The sequence below is a fragment of the Amblyomma maculatum genome, chromosome 1 (assembly GCF_055883805.1).
Source record: "Amblyomma maculatum isolate TAMU_Amacu chromosome 1, ASM5588380v1, whole genome shotgun sequence".
NCBI lineage: Eukaryota > Metazoa > Arthropoda > Arachnida > Ixodida > Ixodidae > Amblyomma > Amblyomma maculatum.
In genome coordinates this window covers 491,332,498-491,351,224 of record NC_139344.1, presented here as the reverse complement: position 1 = coordinate 491,351,224, position 18,727 = coordinate 491,332,498, and the positions used below count along the sequence as shown (strand labels likewise).

General features: G+C 51.0%; 2 non-coding genes and 1 pseudogene across 2 annotated transcripts; all 3 read left to right on the top strand.

The window, feature by feature from the left end:
• The first annotated feature begins 4,682 nt into the window (after positions 1-4,682).
• Positions 4,683-6,497, top strand: LOC146210236 (small subunit ribosomal RNA). Its single transcript, XR_014704601.1, has one exon. It is a non-coding gene; the product is annotated as a small subunit ribosomal RNA (ribosomal RNA).
• Positions 6,498-8,268: 1,771 nt separating this feature from the next.
• On the top strand, positions 8,269-8,421 carry LOC146210235 (5.8S ribosomal RNA). Its single transcript, XR_014704646.1, has one exon. It is a non-coding gene; the product is annotated as a 5.8S ribosomal RNA (ribosomal RNA).
• A 1,084-nt stretch (positions 8,422-9,505) lies between these two features.
• Positions 9,506-11,467, top strand: LOC146210234 (large subunit ribosomal RNA; annotated as a pseudogene).
• The last annotated feature ends 7,260 nt before the right edge of the window (positions 11,468-18,727 follow it).

Below are 18,727 nucleotides of genomic sequence, written 5' to 3'. Positions count from 1 at the left end.
GAAAGCACTTAAAAATCTACACAAATCTAATTCAGCGCGTGAAGAAATATTAAAAGGACGTGAAAATCAGTCCCATTTGGTCCCAAAATTGGTCCCCGATCGAGACTTGACGCGGACGAATGGTACGCGTTTGCTACAACAGCTCTGGCGCCTTTTTTTTTAGTCGCAACGAGCTCCATGGAGAAAAAAAAATGGCAAGGTGTGCTGCGGCAAAGCCGCTCTATCTCCCTACGCGATATTGCCCCGGCAGACACGGTTTGGAAAAGCGGCCCGCAGTACGTCCCAGAGCATTATTTACACCCTTCTTGACGTTTCAATGCGAACTGATTTCGAAGGCCCCAATAAACAATTTCCTTTATTGTATTTTTACGCAGCGCTGAACACTCAACAGCCAAGTTTCTGCTCTTAGGACTAATTAAGCGACCGCTGTTTACCGTGCGGTGAGACTGGAAACTTAAGAAAATTACGGATGTGTAACTGTGGAGTGAACCTTGCCGGCTCGTAAATAAATTCGTGTTTTTTAATTCCAATGTTAAATTTCTTACGATATACACATTTACTGGGATGCTGGCCAGGGGCGTATTTTTTTTTAACAACTTTATTCGTATGTGCGGAATTGTTGACAAGTGGCAATCGCAACAGTTCTTGTATACATTGAAAACGCTTTTTCTCTGTGTGTGTTTGTGTGTGTATCGAGAGGCAGTTCTACTCCCTTCACAGTTCTCCTCCCACACTAGGCGACTTGTGGTCCGATTTAAGTTGTAAACAGGCTTTGAGAAAACGCGGGTAAACGACGGGAGTAACAGCATTTCCCCTCTCGCCGTAGGTGAACTAGCGACGAGAATGAAAGGTTCGATGCCATTTTAATGCTGCCAGCGTTTAAAAATCTACACAAATCTAATTCAACGCGTGAAGAAATATTAAAAGGACGTGAAAATTGGTCCCATTCGCTAGACTAGGCCGCTTTTCTTGGGCTTTTCCGCGCTACGCTTTTGCGACGACTCGTCCCCCGATCGAGACTTGACGCGGACGAATGGTACGCGTTTGCTACAACAGCTCTGGCGACTTTTTTTAGTCGCAACGAGCTCCATGGAGAAGAAAAAAATGGCAAGGTGTGCTGCGGCAAAGCCGCTCTATCTCCCTACGCGATATCGCCCCAGCAGACACGGTTTGGAAAAGCGGCCCGCAGTACGTCCCAGAGTATTATTTACACCCTTCTTGGCGTTTCAATGCGAACTGATTTCGAAGGCCCCAATTAACAATTTCCTTTATTGTATTTTTACGCAGCGCTGAACACTCAACAGCCAAGTTTCTGCTCTTAGGACTAATTAAGCGACCGCTGTTTAACATGCGGTGACTGGAAACTTAAGAAAATTACGGATGTGTAACTGTGGAATGAACCTTGCCGGCTTGTAAATAAATTCGTTTTTTAATTCCAATGCTAAATTTCTTACGATTTACGCATTTACTAGAATGCTGGCCAGGGCCGTATTTTTTTTTTAACAACTTTATTTGTTTGTGCGGAATTGGTGAAAAGTGGCAATCGCAACAGTTCTTGTATACAGTGAAAATGCTTTTTCTCTCTGCGTGTGTGTGTGTCGAGAGGCAGTTCTACTCCCTTCAGAGTTCTCCTCCCACACTAGGCGACTCGTGGTCAGATTTCAGTAGTAAACAGGCTTTGAGAAAACGCGGGTAAACGACGGGAGTAACAACATTTCCCCTCCCGCCGTAGGTGAACTAGCGACGAGCATGAAAGGTTCGATGCCATTTTAATGCTGCCAGGATTTAAAAATCTACACAAATCTAATTCAACGCGTGAAAAATATTAAAAGGGCGTGAAAATTGGTCCCATTCGCAAGATTAGGCTGCTTTTAGTCGGCTTTTCCGGGCTACGCTTTTGCGACGACTCGTCCCCCGATCAAGACTTGACGCGGACGAATGGTACGCGTTTGCTACAACAGCTTTCGCGCCGCTTTTTTAGTCGCAACGAGCTCCAACGAGGAAGAAGCGCCAAGGTGCACTGGGGCAAAGCTGCTATATTTAGCTACCCAATCTCTCCCCGGCAGATGCAGTTTTGAACAGCTTCCCGTGGTACATCTCAGAGTAATATTTACATACTGCATCACATTTGAAAGCGAATTGCTTTCGAAGGCCCTATAAACAATTTCTTTTATTATATTTTTGAAATAGGAAATATTATAAAATGCCATTAATATTATGGCTGTCAAATGTTGGCATGATAAAAACGAGTTAATGAATGAATTTTCAAGTCAACTGAAAATCTACAGCCCTCGTTTTTTTCTGTTTTTTTTTCCTCTTTACCACACTGGTACAGAGACAAACAGCTAGCGACCGCTGTATAAACAACAAAAGCGGGACCTCACAAATTAATGCGGGGGAGATGGCGCGAGCAAAACTCGATTTTTGTATTTTGTGTTACTTCAACAAACTTTTCGCAAGGTGAACCTTTTTCGCGTGCGACTAATCCCTTTCGATTAGTGGCGTGTGGTGAATTCCAAGGGCACGCGACGCATCCGTAAGCTCGATTTCAAAGTAACGCGCCGTGCGGCAAAGCCGAACTTCGCCCCGGCAGACCCGCAAAAAGACCCAAGTAGGTCTGGGTATTTATCGCTGCATATATATAGGGCCCTAGTGGCTCAGACAACTAAGACATGTTGAAGCGCGCGCTCAAACGGCAAAGTGCAAAACCTGTTTTGCGCACCCAGTCGGCCGCGAAACGACAAGATTTCGCGACCTCGACGATCTCGGAATGAAAGCGCTTGCACAGCTAGTAGTACGAGAACGAGCACTGGTCGACTTCGGCCAAAGTTGTCTGGCCGCGTCGCCGCCGCTTACGCGCCGGCGGCAGAGTCCACGACTACGGCCATCCCGGCGGGGCGACGCGGCGCGCCATTGCAGGTCGCGCACCAGTCGGCACTTTCTGCGGCGCAACACTTTCGAGCAGGAGCGCGCGCGCGTGCAGCACTGACCACGAGTACGGTCGGGCCGCCGGGGCGCGCCGCTGTATAGGTCGCGCACGATTCAGCGCCTTCTGCGGCGAAGCCCCCTTTCGATGAGGACCGCGCGCGTGCAGCATAGTCCACGAGTATGGCGGCGGTCGGGGCGCCGGGGCATGCCGCTACATGTGGGTCACCATTCAGGGCCTTCTGCGGCGAAGCCCCGTCGAGGGGAACCGCGCCCGAGCAGAGGCGTTAAAGTTCACGAGTACGCGACGCATCCGTAAGCTCGATTTCAAAGTAACGCGCCGTGCGGCAAAGCCGAACTTCGCCCCGGCAGACCCGCAAAAAGACCCAAGTAGGTCTGGGTATTTATCGCTGCATAAATATAGGGCCCTAGTGGCTCAGACAACCAAGACATGTTGAAGCGCGCGCTCAAACGGCAAATTCCAAAAGCTGTTTTGCGCACCCAGTCGGCCGCGAAACGACAAGATTTCGCAATCTCGGAATGAGAGCGGCTGCACAGCTAGGGGTGCAAAAACGAGCATTGCTCGACTTCGACAAAAGTTGGGTGAGCGCGTCACCGCCCCGCGCGCGCCGGCGGCAGAGTCCACGACTACGGGCACCGGCGGGGTGCCGCAGCGTGCCGTTGTCGGTTGCGCACGATTCGGCGCTTTCTGCGGCGCAGCCCTTTCGAGCAGGACCTCGCGCGTCCTCGGTGGGGGCGCCGCGGCGCGCCGCTGTAGGACGCGCACGAGCCAGCGCTTTCTGCGGCGCAGCTCTTTCGAGCAGGTCCTCGCGCGTGCAGCATAGTCCAAGAGTACGGTCGCGGTCGGGGCACCGCGGCGCGCCGTTGCAGGTCGCGCACGAGCCAGCGCCTTCTGCGGCGCAGCCCTTTCGAGCAGGCCCGCGCGCGCGCAGCATAGTCCACGAGTACGGCCGCGGTCGGGGCGCCGCGGCATGCCGTTGTAGGTCGCGGACGATTCAGTACCTTCTGGGGCGAAGCCGTTTCGAGCAGGGCCGCTCGTTCGCGGCCGCTGCGGTGCGGCAGGGTGTTCGTGTACGGCCGGCGAGACGCACCACTGTGGGACTGTTTCGCATTGAAGGGCTCACGTTCTCGGTGATCATTTCTCGAGTACGATTGCGGGCGCCGAGCGCGCGACGTGCGCGCACGATTCGCCGTCTACTTTAGGGCGGATTTTTCTCGAGTACGGCCAGTCGTTTACCTAGGAAGGTCTGGGTATTTATCGCTGCTATTATATGGGGGTGTAGAGGCGGCGGACCAACACGCTGTCTCGACCCCACGGCATTCGTCTGCAGCCTCATCCGCGTCTGCGATGGGGGCTGGTTGTCGGACGACGCTGTTTCCACTGTGTTTTGAGGTGTGTTCCGTGCTGTCCGGAACTCGATTCCGAGCAAGTGCGCCGAAGACGGCGGCGTGTCCCGTCGTCTGGCGGTTTGGCCGTATCGGCAACGCAGCAAGCGCCGCCCGGTGCACGAACGCCACGGCCTCGTGCCGCGTGCGCACCGGTGAGCGCGTTACAAATGTTTCTGCCCAAAGGCACGTGCTCTCTTGCCGCTCGACGAGATCCGGCCCCACGGGGCGGACGTCGGAGCGAGTTCGAACGACGCACCAAATAAGATGCGTTGCGCGCTGTGGCGCCTAAAGGCGGCCTCGAAAGCGCTGCGACAAAGGCACCCGTGGCGGGGTATTGCCTATGCATCTACCTGGTTGATCCTGCCAGTAATCATATGCTTGTCTCAAAGATTAAGCCATGCATGTCTAAGTACATGCCGAAATAAGGCGAAACCGCGAATGGCTCATTAAATCAGTTATGGTTCCTTAGATCGTTTCTTTCTGCTTGGACAACTGTGGCAATTCTAGAGCTAATACGTGCATTGAGCCTGAAGGCCTTTGGCTGACGGGCGCTTTTATTAGACCAAGGCCCATCGGGTTCTGCCTGTACTCTGTGGTGACTCTGGATAACTTTGTGCTGATCGCATGGCCATGAGCCGGCGACGTTTCTTTCAAGTGTCTGCCTTATCAACTTTCGATGGTAGGTTACTTGCCTACCATGGTTGTTACGGGTAACGGAGAATCAGGGTTCGATTCCGGAGAGGGAGCCTGAGAAACGGCTACCACATCCAAGGAAGGCAGCAGGCGCGCAAATTACCCACTCCCGGCATGGGGAGGTAGTGACGAAAAATAACAATACGGGACTCTTTTGAGGCCCCGTAATTGAAAGGAGTACACTCTAAATCCTTTAACGAGGATCAATTGGAGGGCAAGTCTGGTGCCAGCAGCCGCGGTAATTCCAGCTCCAATAGCGTATACTAAAGCTGCTGCGGTTAAAAAGCTCGTAGTTGGATCTCAGTTCCAGACGAGTAGTGCATCTACCCGATGCGACGGCTCGTACTGAAGAACATGCCGGTCCTCTCTTGGTGCCCTTCATTGGTGCGTCTCGAGGTGGCCTGCGCTTTTACTTTGAAAAAATTAGAGTGCTCAACGCAGGCGAGTCGCCTGAATAAACTTGCATGGAATAATAGAACAAGACCCTGTTTCTGTTCTGTTGGTTTTTGGAATACGGGGTAATGATTAAGAGGGACAGACGGGGGCATTCGTATTGCGGCGCTAGAGGTGAAATTTTTGGACCGTCGCAAGACGAACTACTGCGAAAGCATTTGCCAAGAATGTTTTCTTTGATCAAGAACGAAAGTCGGAGGTTCGAAGGCGATCAGATACCGCCCTAGTTCTGACCATAAACGATGCCAACCAGCGATCCGCCTGAGTTACTGAAATGACTCGGCGGGCAGCTTCCGGGAAACCAAAGTATTTGGGTTCTGGGGGAAGTATGGTTGCAAAGCTGAAACTTAAAGGAATTGACGGAAGGGCACCACCAGGAGTGGAGCCTGCGGCTTAATTTGACTAAACACGGGAAAACTTACCCGGCCCGGACACTGGGAGGATTGACAGATTGAGAGCTCTTTCTTGACTCGGTGGATGGTGGTGCATGGCCGTTCTTAGTTGGTGGAGCGATTTGTCTGGTTAATTCCGATAACGAACGAGACTCTAGCCTATTAAATAGGTGCGGGGTTCCCAGCACCTTACAACCTTCTTAGAGGGACAAGCGGCTCCTAGCCGCACGAAACAGAGCAATAACAGGTCTGTGATGCCCTTAGATGTCCGGGGCCGCACGCGCGCTACACTGAAGGAAGCAGCGTGTCTTTATCCCTGTCTGAAAAGACTTGGTAACCCGTGGAACTTCTTTCGTGATTGGGATAGGGGCTTGCAATTGTTCCCCTTGAACGAGGAATTCCCAGTAAGCGCGAGTCATAAGCTCGCGTTGATTACGTCCCTGCCCTTTGTACACACCGCCCGTCGCTACTACCGATTGAATGATTTAGTGAGGTCTTCGGACCGATGTCCGGCGCGGCCTTTCGGTTGCGCCGGTCTGTTGGAAAGATGACCAAACTTGATCATTTAGAGGAAGTAAAAGTCGTAACAAGGTTTCCGTAGGTGAACCTTTGGAAGGATCATTAACGGACTGTGCTTGTCACGCCCGGCGCCACCCCCACTTATAAGCGGGGGATGGCCTTTCACCGCGGAGTTGCGAGATTCTGAAGCCGCTTCTCTGCACAAATTGTTACGCCCAGCGGAGCTCCGTTACCAAGGGATTGTCGGACGGTCGGCTTCCGCGGGTACAAACGGCGTAACGCACCTATGACGGTGGGCTTTCGGTTATCGAAGAACTCATCCGCTTTTTCGAAGCGACGCACGGAGTCTGTAGTGCGGGCCGAGGGAAAGGCCTGCCCGCCGCCAAGGGAACGGCGGCGCTGCTGCGAAGTACGAGAGGAAACGCGGCTCGCTAGCTCTGCGGCGGCTACTTCTTTTTGCGTTAGAGTCCATAGCGCAGGCTCAGGGGAAGGCCTGCGCGCCGCCAAGGGAACGGCGGTGCTGCTGCGAAGTACGAGAGGAAACGCTACTCGCTGGCTCTTTTGCAAAGAGTTGCACAGAGTCGGTAGCGCGGGCCGAGTCAGTGGCCTGCGCGCCGCCAGGGAACGGCGGCGCTGCGGCGAAGTACGAGAGGAAACGCTGCTCTCTAACTCTGCTGCGAAGCTCTTTGCGTTCGAGTCGGAAGCGCGGGCCGAGGGAAAGGCCTGCGCGCTGCCAAGGGAACGGCGGCGCTGCTGCGAAGTACGAGCGGAAACGCTGCTCGCGGGCTCTTTTGCAAAAGAAGTAAAAGAACGACTCGGAGTCTGTAGCGCGGGCCGAGGGAAAGGCCTGCCCGCTGCCAATGGAACGGCGGCGCTGCTGCGAAGTACGAGAGGAACCGCAGCTCGCTGGCTCTGGATGTCGTTTGGTTAGTTCATGGCGTGGTGAACATCTGACGCTCGCTCGTCGGGCGCGATATTAGGCGCCGTGCCGATGGCGCGAAAGGAGACTTCGGGAACAAAAAGGACGAAAGGGTTATAATCCCGCACTCGAACGCATTCGGGGCCTTGAGGTTCTCTCGGGGCTTCGTCCTTCCCGGTTTCCGAGTAGTCTGTCGGTGCGCCACCGAAAAGCCGTCCGAGACACTTGTGGTTGGTGGGCTCCCGTTGCGGGAGTAGTCCGACTGACTCTCTTCTTGCGGATTGTCAAGTACGCGCTGTCCGGCTCCAATGCTGAGCGGTGCGCAAGGCCTCTTATGCGAAGTTGATAGCGGCTCCTTTGTGCAAAAGTGGTAGACGGTGGAGGATGAGATCGCGGCAGCGTGACGTTGATAGAGGTCGGTCCAAGAGGCCACCCATGAGAAGCGTCGCTGTACGGATCTATCCAGGAGCGATCCACCGGGGAGAGAAGGTGCTTGAGAGCGGCGGTCCATATGTGAACAGCAGTTGTGATGTGAACAGCAGATGACCATGTGAACAGCAGAACTTTTATCAAACCCTTCTACCGTGTTGGTGCGAAACCCCTCTGATGAAACCTTTCTGATGAAACCCCTCAGATGACTCTTTCTTGGTTCCTTGATAGTGCGGCGTCATATGGGGCGGTGACGCGCACATGATTTTTTGGCCCATAGCACCACGGAGAAGGAAAATGGCGACAGCACGCTGCTCACACGCTTCCTCTCGAGTAGCACTATCACTGCACAAGCCTTTTCGCAGAGGCACAGCGCCAGAGCCGCTTGCAGGCTGGCACAGAGGCCAAACGAAACGCTACGAGATGTTGCAGGAGTTGGACGAAACTGCGACACTGGAGACCAGGGGAAAAGCCTGGGTGTCTGAAACCCTTTGTTGTACTGTACGGAATTGAACAAACCAAACGCACGACTCTAAGCGGTGGATCACTCGGTTCTCGGGTCGATGAAGAACGCAGCCAGCTGCGAGACTTGGTGTGAATTGCAGGACACACTGAGCACTGATTCTTCGAACGCACATTGCGCCCTTGGGTCTTCCCTTGGGTTCGTCTGTCTGAGGGTCGGATCATATATCAAGAGAGGCGCCGGCGCCCGGGGATGGCGTCGCCGGCGACTCGTTTTGACCGTGTCGGCATCAAGGACGGCTCTGTACGAAACGCCAAAGATCCCTCGAAAGAGTTTGCGCAAATTGAGGAGAGATGTGGGTCGAACCCTTGCGCCCGCGCGAAAGGCGGTCGAGTCGGGGTCGCCCTGAGCCACGCTTTGAGCCGAGGGCCGCGCAGGCTGCCAGTTGCGCGTCGTCCGGGCCTCCGAGAGAGGCGATTGCCGCAGGAAGGGATTACCTGCAGTGCGGTCGCTCAAGGGAGACGAGGCCGGAAGGACGAGCGCCAGAGCGGCATTTGCGGGCTGGCCTACGGAGAGAGTGGAAACAAACTTTCCTCGCGAAACGCGAGAGACGGGAGCGCCTGGTCCGGGCACGCCCGCGCGAGAAGAAGGGAGATCTCGCGCCGGGTTGTGCGGGGAAACGACCGGGTGTGAACGCGTTGATGCTAGAGGAGAGTTTGTAGGCGCAGAGGAGCGTGCTGCCGTGCGGCGCGCTAAAGGGAGCCTCACCGGCTCCGAGGGAAAGGAGTCTCTCTGGTCAAGCATTGTCTAGTACGGGTCGAACGGACGCGTATCTCGTTACGAGCGTTGTCCGCCGTCAGTCTAAATGCTTCACAGTCTCTGTCCCGAAAAAAACTGGGCCACTCCAGTTGGGGCAGGGGCGACGCAAAATCTTTTGTGAAGATGACCCTACGCCAGGTTGTATGTTCGCCTCTCGCTCGATGGAAAGAGAAGAGAGGCGGCATTCAGTCGACCGCCGCGGCGGTCGGGGGTTGCTTCTTCCTACTCAATGGTTCGTTTTCGGCGCAACCGATATGCGCGCGCCGTCCCGAGCGCCGGCCCTGCGGCGCCTTCCAGTCTCGCTCGCACGTCGCCGACGGTGTTGCAGACTGCGAAAAAAAAGCGAGGAATGGGCGGAAGGCGCGAGCCGCGCAAAAAAGGGAGAAGGACGAGCGGAGCGCGCTCGACCGCGCCGAAAAGTTATCGGACCGAGTTGGAGGACAATGCATTGCATTGCTGTCGACCTCAGATCAGGCGAGACAACCCGCTGAATTTAAGCATATCACTAAGCGGAGGAAAAGAAACCAACAGGGATTCCCTGAGTAGCTGCGAGCGAAACGGGACCTAGCCCAGCACCGAATCCCCCGTCCTTGCAGGCGGCCGGGAAATATGGTGTATGGGAGGCAACGTTCCCGGGAGTTTGCGACGGTGCAAGTCCCCCTGACAGGGGCTTGTCCCAGAGTGGGTGCCAGGCCCGTCTCCGCCGTTGCGCGCCCGGGACGAAGCCTCCCGTGAGTCAGGTTGCTTGAGAGTGCAGCCCTAAGTGGGTGGTAAACTCCATCTAAGGCTAAATACGACCGAGAGACCGATAGTCAACAAGTACCGTGAGGGAAAGTTGCAAAGAACTTTGAGGAGAGAGTTCAAGAGTATGTGAAACCGCTTAGAGTAAAACGGGTGGGCCCTCGAAGCTCGAAAGTGGTGGGATTCAGTCTCCGGACGACTGCCGAGCTGGCGGCGTCGGGTAAACGGCTCCTTTCGGGGGGCTGTTCCGGCTGCCAGTGCACGGACGCGGTCTCCGGGGTGCGCACTTCCCACTGCCGTTAGAACGCCGCGACGGACGCGGGTAAATGGGAAAAGTACGACTTTGAGTCCGGCTGTGGAGGTGACCTGCCCATCCCCTCGGGGACGGTTCGCGGGAGTTATACCTTGCCGTGCACGAAGAGTTCGTCACCCCGTCCAGGCCCCATGGGCTTCTCCCGGCTGTCGGGAGGCCCGAACGATGACGCCCTCCGGAATCGGAGCGGAGGACCCTCTGGGCAAGCTTGTCGCCTCCTGTTGTCCGGGTTGGTCCCGTGGTGGCGGGCTGGCAGCGAGAAGCCGGGCGAGCGCGGAATTCTCCCGCGGAGGCGCTATCGTGGTTTGCGGCGAGTAGGTCGGTAACCCACCCGACCCGTCTTGAAACACGGACCAAGGAGTCTAACATGTGCGCGAGTCAATGGGTCTCCCGAAACCCAATGGCGCAATGAAACGTGAAGGCCCTTCGCGGGCCGCGTTGCGATCCCGCACCGCACAGGGGTGTGGGCGCAGCAACGGCCCGTCCCAGGCACTCTCTTGTCGCCGGGGCGGAGCGAGAGCGCACACGTTGGCACCCGAAAGATGGTGAACTATGCCCGGGCAGGACGAGGCCAGAGGAAACTCTGGTGGAGGTCCGAAGCGATTCTGACGTGCAAATCGATCGTCCGATCCGGGTATAGGGGCGAAAGACCAATCGAACCATCTAGTAGCTGGTTCCCTCCGAAGTTTCCCTCAGGATAGCTGGCGCTCGATGGGAGAGCAGTCACACCTGGTAAAGCGAATGATTAGAGGCATTGGGGTCGAAACGTCCTCAACCTATTCTCAAACTTTCAATGGGTGTACGGGAGGCCTTCTGGGTTGAGGCCTCCCGCTGCGATGAGAGTGCCAAGTGGGCCACTTTTGGTAAGCAGAACTGGCGCTGTGGGATGAACCAAACGCCGGGGTAAGGCGCCCGAGTCGGGACGGTCATGAGAACCCATGAAGGGTGTTTGTTGCTTAAGACAGCAGGACGGTGGCCATGGAAGTCGGAATCCGCTAAGGAGTGTGTAACAACTCACCTGCCGAAGCAACTAGCCCCGAAAATGGATGGCGCTCTAGCGTCGCGCCTATCCCCGGCCGTCGCTGGCAGAGTAGCACGAACTGTGGGGGTGCTAAGCCGCGACGACGCGTGCTAAGCCAGTGCGGCAACGCAAACCAGCTCGGAGACGCCGATGGGAGCCCCGGGAAGAGTTTTCTTTTCTCTGTAAGGAGATCGAGTCCCTGGAATGGGTTCACCCCGAAATAGGGACGGTGGCTCCGTAGAGCAGTGCGGCTCTTGCGCTGTCCGGTGCGCTCCTGTCGGCCCTTGAAAATCCGAGTGAGGGAGTGTGATTTTAGTGCCGGACCGTACCCATATCCGCAGCAGGTCTCCAAGGTGAACAGCCTCTAGTCTCTAGACCAATGTAGGTAAGGGAAGTCGGCAAAACGGATCCGTAACCTTGGGAAAAGGATTGGCTCTGAGGGCTGAGCCGGTCGGGCTGGGGTCCAGAAGCAGGAATGGCACTGCACCGGGACTGGGCGAGGCTCGCCGCCGGTAAAAGCGGTGCGGCCGAGCCCGGACCAGCGTCGGGACCTTCCTGTGGAAAGCCACAGCTGTGCTTGTTCCGGGGGCTTCGTGCCCGAGGTTCTTGCTTCGGCCGGCAGAAAACAGCCAACTCAGAACTGGCACGGACCGAGGGAATCCGACTGTCTAATTAAAACAAAGCATTGCGATGGCCGTTGATCGGTGCTTGACGCAATGTGATTTCTGCCCAGTGCTCTGAATGTCAACGTGAAGAAATTAATAAAAGCGCGGGTAAACGGCAGGAGTTACTATGACTCTCCTGTCCATCCATTTCTAAAAGCTCTGCTCCGGGCAGGATGGCATCTCTTTTTCAGAAATTTCCAAAATTCCCATCCCAATCTTAACTGCAATAGTCAATAACTGGTTCTCCTTTGGAGTTCTCCCGTTGGAACTCAAGGAGAGTCGCACTGTCTTCATTCCTAAATGCCCTCGACCCCGAGGTGCTTCAGACTTCCGCCCTATCTCGATCTCCCCAGCTTTCTATCGAATTTTTTCTAAACTTCTACTCGCACGTCTTGAATCCAATAACACATTCAATTCCTCTCAATCGGGCTTTTCGGATGACCGCTCCACCTCCACCAACCTCCTCCTCCTTCAAGCACTTATGAAACACCTCAAAAAGTCAAAACGGCCGTTTTTTGCAGTTAGTCTGGATCTGCGCAAGGCTTTCGACTCCGTTTCGCACGATGCCATCTTCTCAGGTCTTGCATCCAAGCAAGTCTCCTTCAAAATTCAACTGCTTCTACTTGAAATGTACGCAAACTGCGCGACTAAGTTCTGGTGTTCAGGCCGCACGGACAATATTAAAGTCCCTTTAAAGAGAGGCATTAAACAAGGGGACCCTCTTTCCCTTTTTCTATTTAACCTTGTTATAGACCCTCTACTTCAACAATTAAATGCCATTCCTGCCGGTGTACACCTAGATGACACTTCTCTCAGCCATAGCATTCGCTGACGACCTACTTTTGATCTCCGACAGCCTTGAAGGCCTCAAGGCACTTATTAACCATACCTCTAAATACCTCTCCAATGTCAACTTAGAAATTAACCCAGCAAAAACGCAATACTTTGGTTGGTGAGTGGACCACCATAAGAAATGGTTTAACTATAATCTGCCGGCTATCTCTATCAACGACTACACAATCCACAGCAAAGAACCAAACCAACCGATTAAGTATTTGGGCTTATCTCTGTTTGTTAATAAATGTCCACTAGTAGAGTCAGAGAAGGCCCGCGCTTTGCTCGATCTTGTCTCCAAAGCCTCTCTGAAACCCTTCCAGAAGCTGAACTGCTGGAGGCAACTGGTTTTGCCTGGATTTCTTTATGGTTCTACAAACACATTAATAGTTAAACAGGAAGCTTGTCGCCTCGACAAGCTTATTCGCCTTAAGGTCAAACGCACTCTGCACCTTCCTCTCGGCTTTCCCAACTCCCACATTTGGTTACCTACCAAATGTGGGGGTTTAGGTTTCATCTCACTTGAAAAAACAGCAGTCTGTCCAACTCAAATCACTAAATAGAATGCTCCGCCTGAATGAACCCTTCATTTTAAAACTCTTCGATCACGAGCTGGAGTCCCACTATCGCCGTCTTAACGAGCTATTTGATGTTCCAGATGGCACCACTAGTGCTAAATCTGTTGACGCTGCACTGAAGCGAGGTTGCGATAAGTGGTGGAATAACTATATTGCTCGCTACGAAAATAAAGATCTGTTTGCCCACCAGCACCAAGCCCAGGCAAACACCTGGCTTGGGTACAACTCTAAACTCCTCCGCGATGGTGATAAAATAAGAGCTCTTCGTCTCCGAACTAATCTTTATCCAACCCGGCCTCTAACTAATAAACAGAGTTCTGACCCCACCGCTCAACTCTGCCGTCGGTGCGGTCTTCGCAAGGAAACAGCCTTTCATATCCTGCAAGAGTGTGAATCAATTGACCTGCCCCGAAAAGAACGCCATAACTACATTGCCAAACAAGTTGCTCGATTAACCAAGGAGAAGCTACCAAATTCTACAGTCCGGGAAGAACCAGTTTTTACCACCAGCTCAGGCACCCGCCTTAAACCAGACCTAGTTATTGAGACACCACACGAAACCATCATTGTCGATGTTGCTGTGGCTTGGGATGCCAATGAAGGTGTGATTACCAGCAAATGCCGCGACAAAATTAAAAAATACTCTACTCTCCGCTCCAAATTCTCAACTACCAAGAAATTTCAGGTATTCGGGATGGCGTTCGGCGCGAGAGGCATGCTTTGCCCTGCAAGAAATGAGGCAGGCAAAGCCCTGGGACTTACCAAACCAGACATGACATGGCTTTCCTCCCGCGTTCTTCTCGGTAGCCTCATCTGCCTGCAAAGGTTTACCAAGAAAACAATCTGCAGCGCCCGAGACTGCAAAGGCATGGGAGGGGCTCTCTGAACCTTGTCGCTTTTCTTTCCTTTTTTCCTTCTTTGTTCCGGCTCTCTTTTTTTTTTTTCTCTTTATTACTTAGCATATCAGTTGGCCGCTACTTTTACATCTTTGTGGTTGTAGCACTTATTTATATATTTTTTTGTCGCTCCATTAGGTAGCTTAACGCATCTCATGGAGCCGAAGCAGCTCACTGGCCAAACGTGGTGGGGCTACGGCCCCGCTGCTTCGGTCTCGGTGAAGCGGAGCCCGGTAGCGGCCACTAATCACTTCTGTTAGCCTCGCGTTGGCAGGGGAAATTAATGTTTTTAGCCAAATGCCTCGTCATCTAATTTGTGACGCGCATGAATGGATTAACGAGATTCCCACTAGCAATTATAAATCTCTCTAGGTATCTCTGTTACATCTATTTAAGTCTATTTACATGTATATATGTGTATGTATATATGTATATATATATATATATCTTTTTTTTTTTCAGTATTTTCAAACACACTTTCAATTATACTATTTTCCCTTTTTTTTTTCTGTATGTTTTTTTTTCTTTTATTATTTTATTTTTTTTTCCTCCCTCTCTCTCTTTCCTTCCCCTCCTCCTTCCCTCATATCGCCCCCCAACTCTATTCCCCACCTCCCCACACCTTCATCATATCCAACAGGAAACTGCAACAAAAGTTTCCTCCATACTACAAAATGGGTGGGGGTCTTTTGACGAGGGCGGGGGAGGGGAAAACACCTAGGAACAATATTAAGGGTGGGGGGCCTCTGATCTAATCTTTTTTAAGATTTTACAGTGTCCCACCCATCCACCAAACATCATCGTAAGAAACAGCCAGGCAACGCAAGCCTGGCCCCACCTGACACCTCCACAAAACGAAACCTTGGCTCCACGACGATCCGGAGAAGACCTCGAAGACTACAGTAAATATCAATTGTTAGCAGCAAGAAGCATGTAAATAGCAATACAATTTCACTGAAGCATCTAATCTAGTAATTACAAATGTTACCAGCAAGAATCATGTAAAACCCATGTAACTGCACTGAAACATTTAATCAAATAAATCCGCTATGACTTGCCCGTTCCCGTGGCGGCGGCTGGGCTGGATAGTAGATAATATTTTTTTTTTTTTTTTTAAATCCTTTTATTGGAGCAATCCCTATTCATTTTTCTTACTATTGGTTTAAGCCCGTTATACCTAGTGGCACGGGCAGAGGCAAAATATTTTATGTTTTTTTTTTGGGAAGCCTCACCATAGTATATGTCCCTACCTTATCAACCAGCTCTTGGAAATTAGCCATCTAAGACAACTTAGTATTATGTATTTTTATTTTATTAGCTTAATATATATATATATATATATACACTTTTTATTTATTTATTTTATTACTCTTACTACTCTTATTTTATTCAATTTTTGTCTCCTTTTCTTTTGAGTGAAAATAAATGTTTTCATAAGTTCCCAGTTTTTGAGTTTTTCAGAAGGAAATACAAGACTCGGAAGGCGGAGCGATTAACTACAACTTCAAGCGCCCCAACAGCTCCAACAGAGATGCAAGATTTTGTACGTCAAGAGAACAAGAGTAGTTGTGTAATAAGGTAGAAAATAAATACCGCTGAGCCGGGCCCCCCTCGGCTGTGGTTTCGCTGATGATGGTAGATCCCCCCTTTTTTTTTCTCTGCAATGCAAAATTATTTTCTTTACCCTTTTATTTATATTTTATTGGTTTAAGCCCGTTGTGCTTTATGCGGTGCGGGCCGGGCACAATTATTGTTTCATTCTTTTTATTTGCCCACCCTAATTCTTGTCCCTATCTACTACTAGGTGGCGCCATCGTCTTTCCGGCCTCGGACGCACGGGAGCGGAGCTCCGTGGTTTTTTCATCTTTCAAGCATCAAAACGAGTGAGTGGCCAAATAACCTTTCATACTCCAGGTCTATAAACATTACGCGCATCTTTTGACGCAAACCGCATCGAAATCGGACCATTATTGGCGGAGAAAACTCCTTTATTTACATTCTGCACTCACATGGAGGTTTAAGCCTATTCCAATTCGGCATTGACCCATATTTCAAGAATTAGGCCACCGAAGGACCAAAGAATATTACAAGAGGATTCCTAAAACATTAGCGAAGCCCAAACAACAAAAAGAAACCATCGGAACAACCCAGTTGCAAAATTACAAGCCTGTGAACACCTTGGGCGGCAACGGCTTCCCCGACTAGGGCGCGGCCATCTTGCTGTAACCAAATTCTGGCAAAAACAGCAATAACTTGGCGTCTATTCATCCGATTTTCAAATTTAACCACTCGTTTTGAAGGGAAAAATATGAAGAATACTGCTGCATGGTTTTTGTGTGCATATGATGTTTTGTGGCTGAGAAACAAAGCCAGTGACGCAACACCCAAGGTTTTCTATATACGGGGGAATCCACCAACAGTGGATTCCACTAAAATTGGTGAATTTTGAAAAACATTTTTCAAAACAGGGAAAAAAATTATTTTTGGAAAAAGAAGAATAAGGAGGACATTTTAATCCATTTCAAGACATAAAAACGAGAAAAGGACGAACCGGGAGTGAAATTAAAAATTGTGCAAAAAGTGGAAAATCACATAACTTCAGAACTATTTGTCCCACAAACAACTATAGCCCCTCAAATTCTTCAGGATTGCGAGGGTAACAAGTTGGAACAAATTTGGAAACTCTAATGCGAAGGCATTACGAGCTATAGAAGCAATGACGTAATACCCAGTGTTTTCCAAGTACGGTGTTGCCAGACCGGCAAGAAATCCAGTCAAATCTTGGAATTTTGAGAAATAACGCTCGGAAGGGCCAGAAAATCGTTGGATTGGAAAAAGGAAGACCAAAGGAGAATAACTGCATCAATTCAACAGTCGATCAAGAAGTATACAGAACCGAAGAATTTAAAATTCTTCAAAAAGTGGAAAATTGCATAACTTTAGAACGGCTTGGTACACAGGCCACTGCAGCTACTTGTTTTCATCGGGTGACCGAGACCTACATGTTGACACACTTTTGAATTGTCCAACACGTTTGGGAGTCGAAATCGAACCTAAGACTCCAGTGTCAGACAAGAACAGGTGCCAGACAAGAACAAGTAACCGGATTTGACTGAATTCGGGAAAGAAAAGGAAGGAAAGAAGAAAAAAAAGGGAAAAAGGGAAAAGAAAGAATTTTGTCCCAGAGCTGGAAAACTGGCTCTTTGAAGCAGTCTTGAGGATACTGAGGACAAGCCAATCAGAAGAACAGAAACTTGAAAGAAGACACGACATCGTGGGCGCACCGCTCAAAAATACGCAATGAGTAGGAGAGAAGAGTTCCTCTACTCAAGCACCGACAGCCTGACAGATACGACGGAACCACAAAACTCAAAACGAGACCGTAAAAAGAAGAAGACCAAGAAAACTACCAAACAAAGAAGAAGGGACACCTCTTCATATCAAGAGGAAAAGGATCAAGAAAGGACAACATCAAATATTGAACAACGAAAAAAAGGGAAAAAAGAGAACCAACAACTCGCAAAAAACTCAAACGAAGAGGACAACGAGCCAAATGAAGAGGATAATGAGGAACAGAACGACCAACAATGGAGGTCTGGAGAAGACGAGCAGCCACTAAATCAGGAAAAGTTACATGAGCCTCCCAACAAACCACCGACCCGAGCTGAAACCCCTGGGAGAAGCAATGCAAGCGTCGCAAGCGGCGCAAGCGACAAAGAAGATCCATCAGTTACCCCGTGGAGAGAAGACATAAAGTCCATTACAAAAAAATGGCAAAAAGTGATCAATCCATCATGAGAGCCCTCTGTAGGATTTCGGTCATATCAGAGGGAGATGAGACAGCGGCAAGCCTACTCGATGTTGTATTGACAGAAGTGTCAAAACTGAAGTCTATGTTGCTTGAAGCAACACATGAAAACCAATTTCTGAAAGGGCAGATTGAGGGGCTTCAAAGAACAACTCCCCCTCAGAGTTATGCAGGGGCCATACAGAAACCCGTGGAAAAGCCAGAAATGAACAGGCAAGACACAACGGCAGTCATCATTACATCAAAAACTTTGACGAAGGAAAAAATCATGGACGTTCTAAAGAAGGAAATCGATCCAACGGAGCTAAAGATAAAGGACACCACATTGCGGCCAAGCAAAGAAGGAGGGATCATCACATCAACAGATGCCGATTCCATCGATCGGTTGAAAAGCTACATCGAAAGAAAAGAACAGTTAAAGAACTTGGATATAAAGAAGCCCAAGGGTCGCCGCCTTGAGCTTAAGCTCGTTGGCATCGACAAAGACATACCACAGGAAGAAGTCGTAGACAAACTCATCTTTCAGAACGACCTCAAGTGCAATCCCGAAGACATCGAACTGAAAGAGCAGTACCAGGGTCGCAATGGCACCACGGTCATTTTAGCGGTTAACAAGAATGGTTACGAAGAACTCCGAGACAGGCGCACATTGAATCTTGGCTGGGTTAGAACACCTGTTTTTGACAACATCATCGTTAACAGGTGTCTTAAATGTGCAACGTACAATCATGGATCATTTGGATGTCAAGAAGACCCAAGATGCAACAACTGTGGACAACACGGGCATCAGAGCAGAGAATGTGAACTCCAGGCATTTTGTCCAGTGTGTCACAAGGCAGGAGTGCCGGC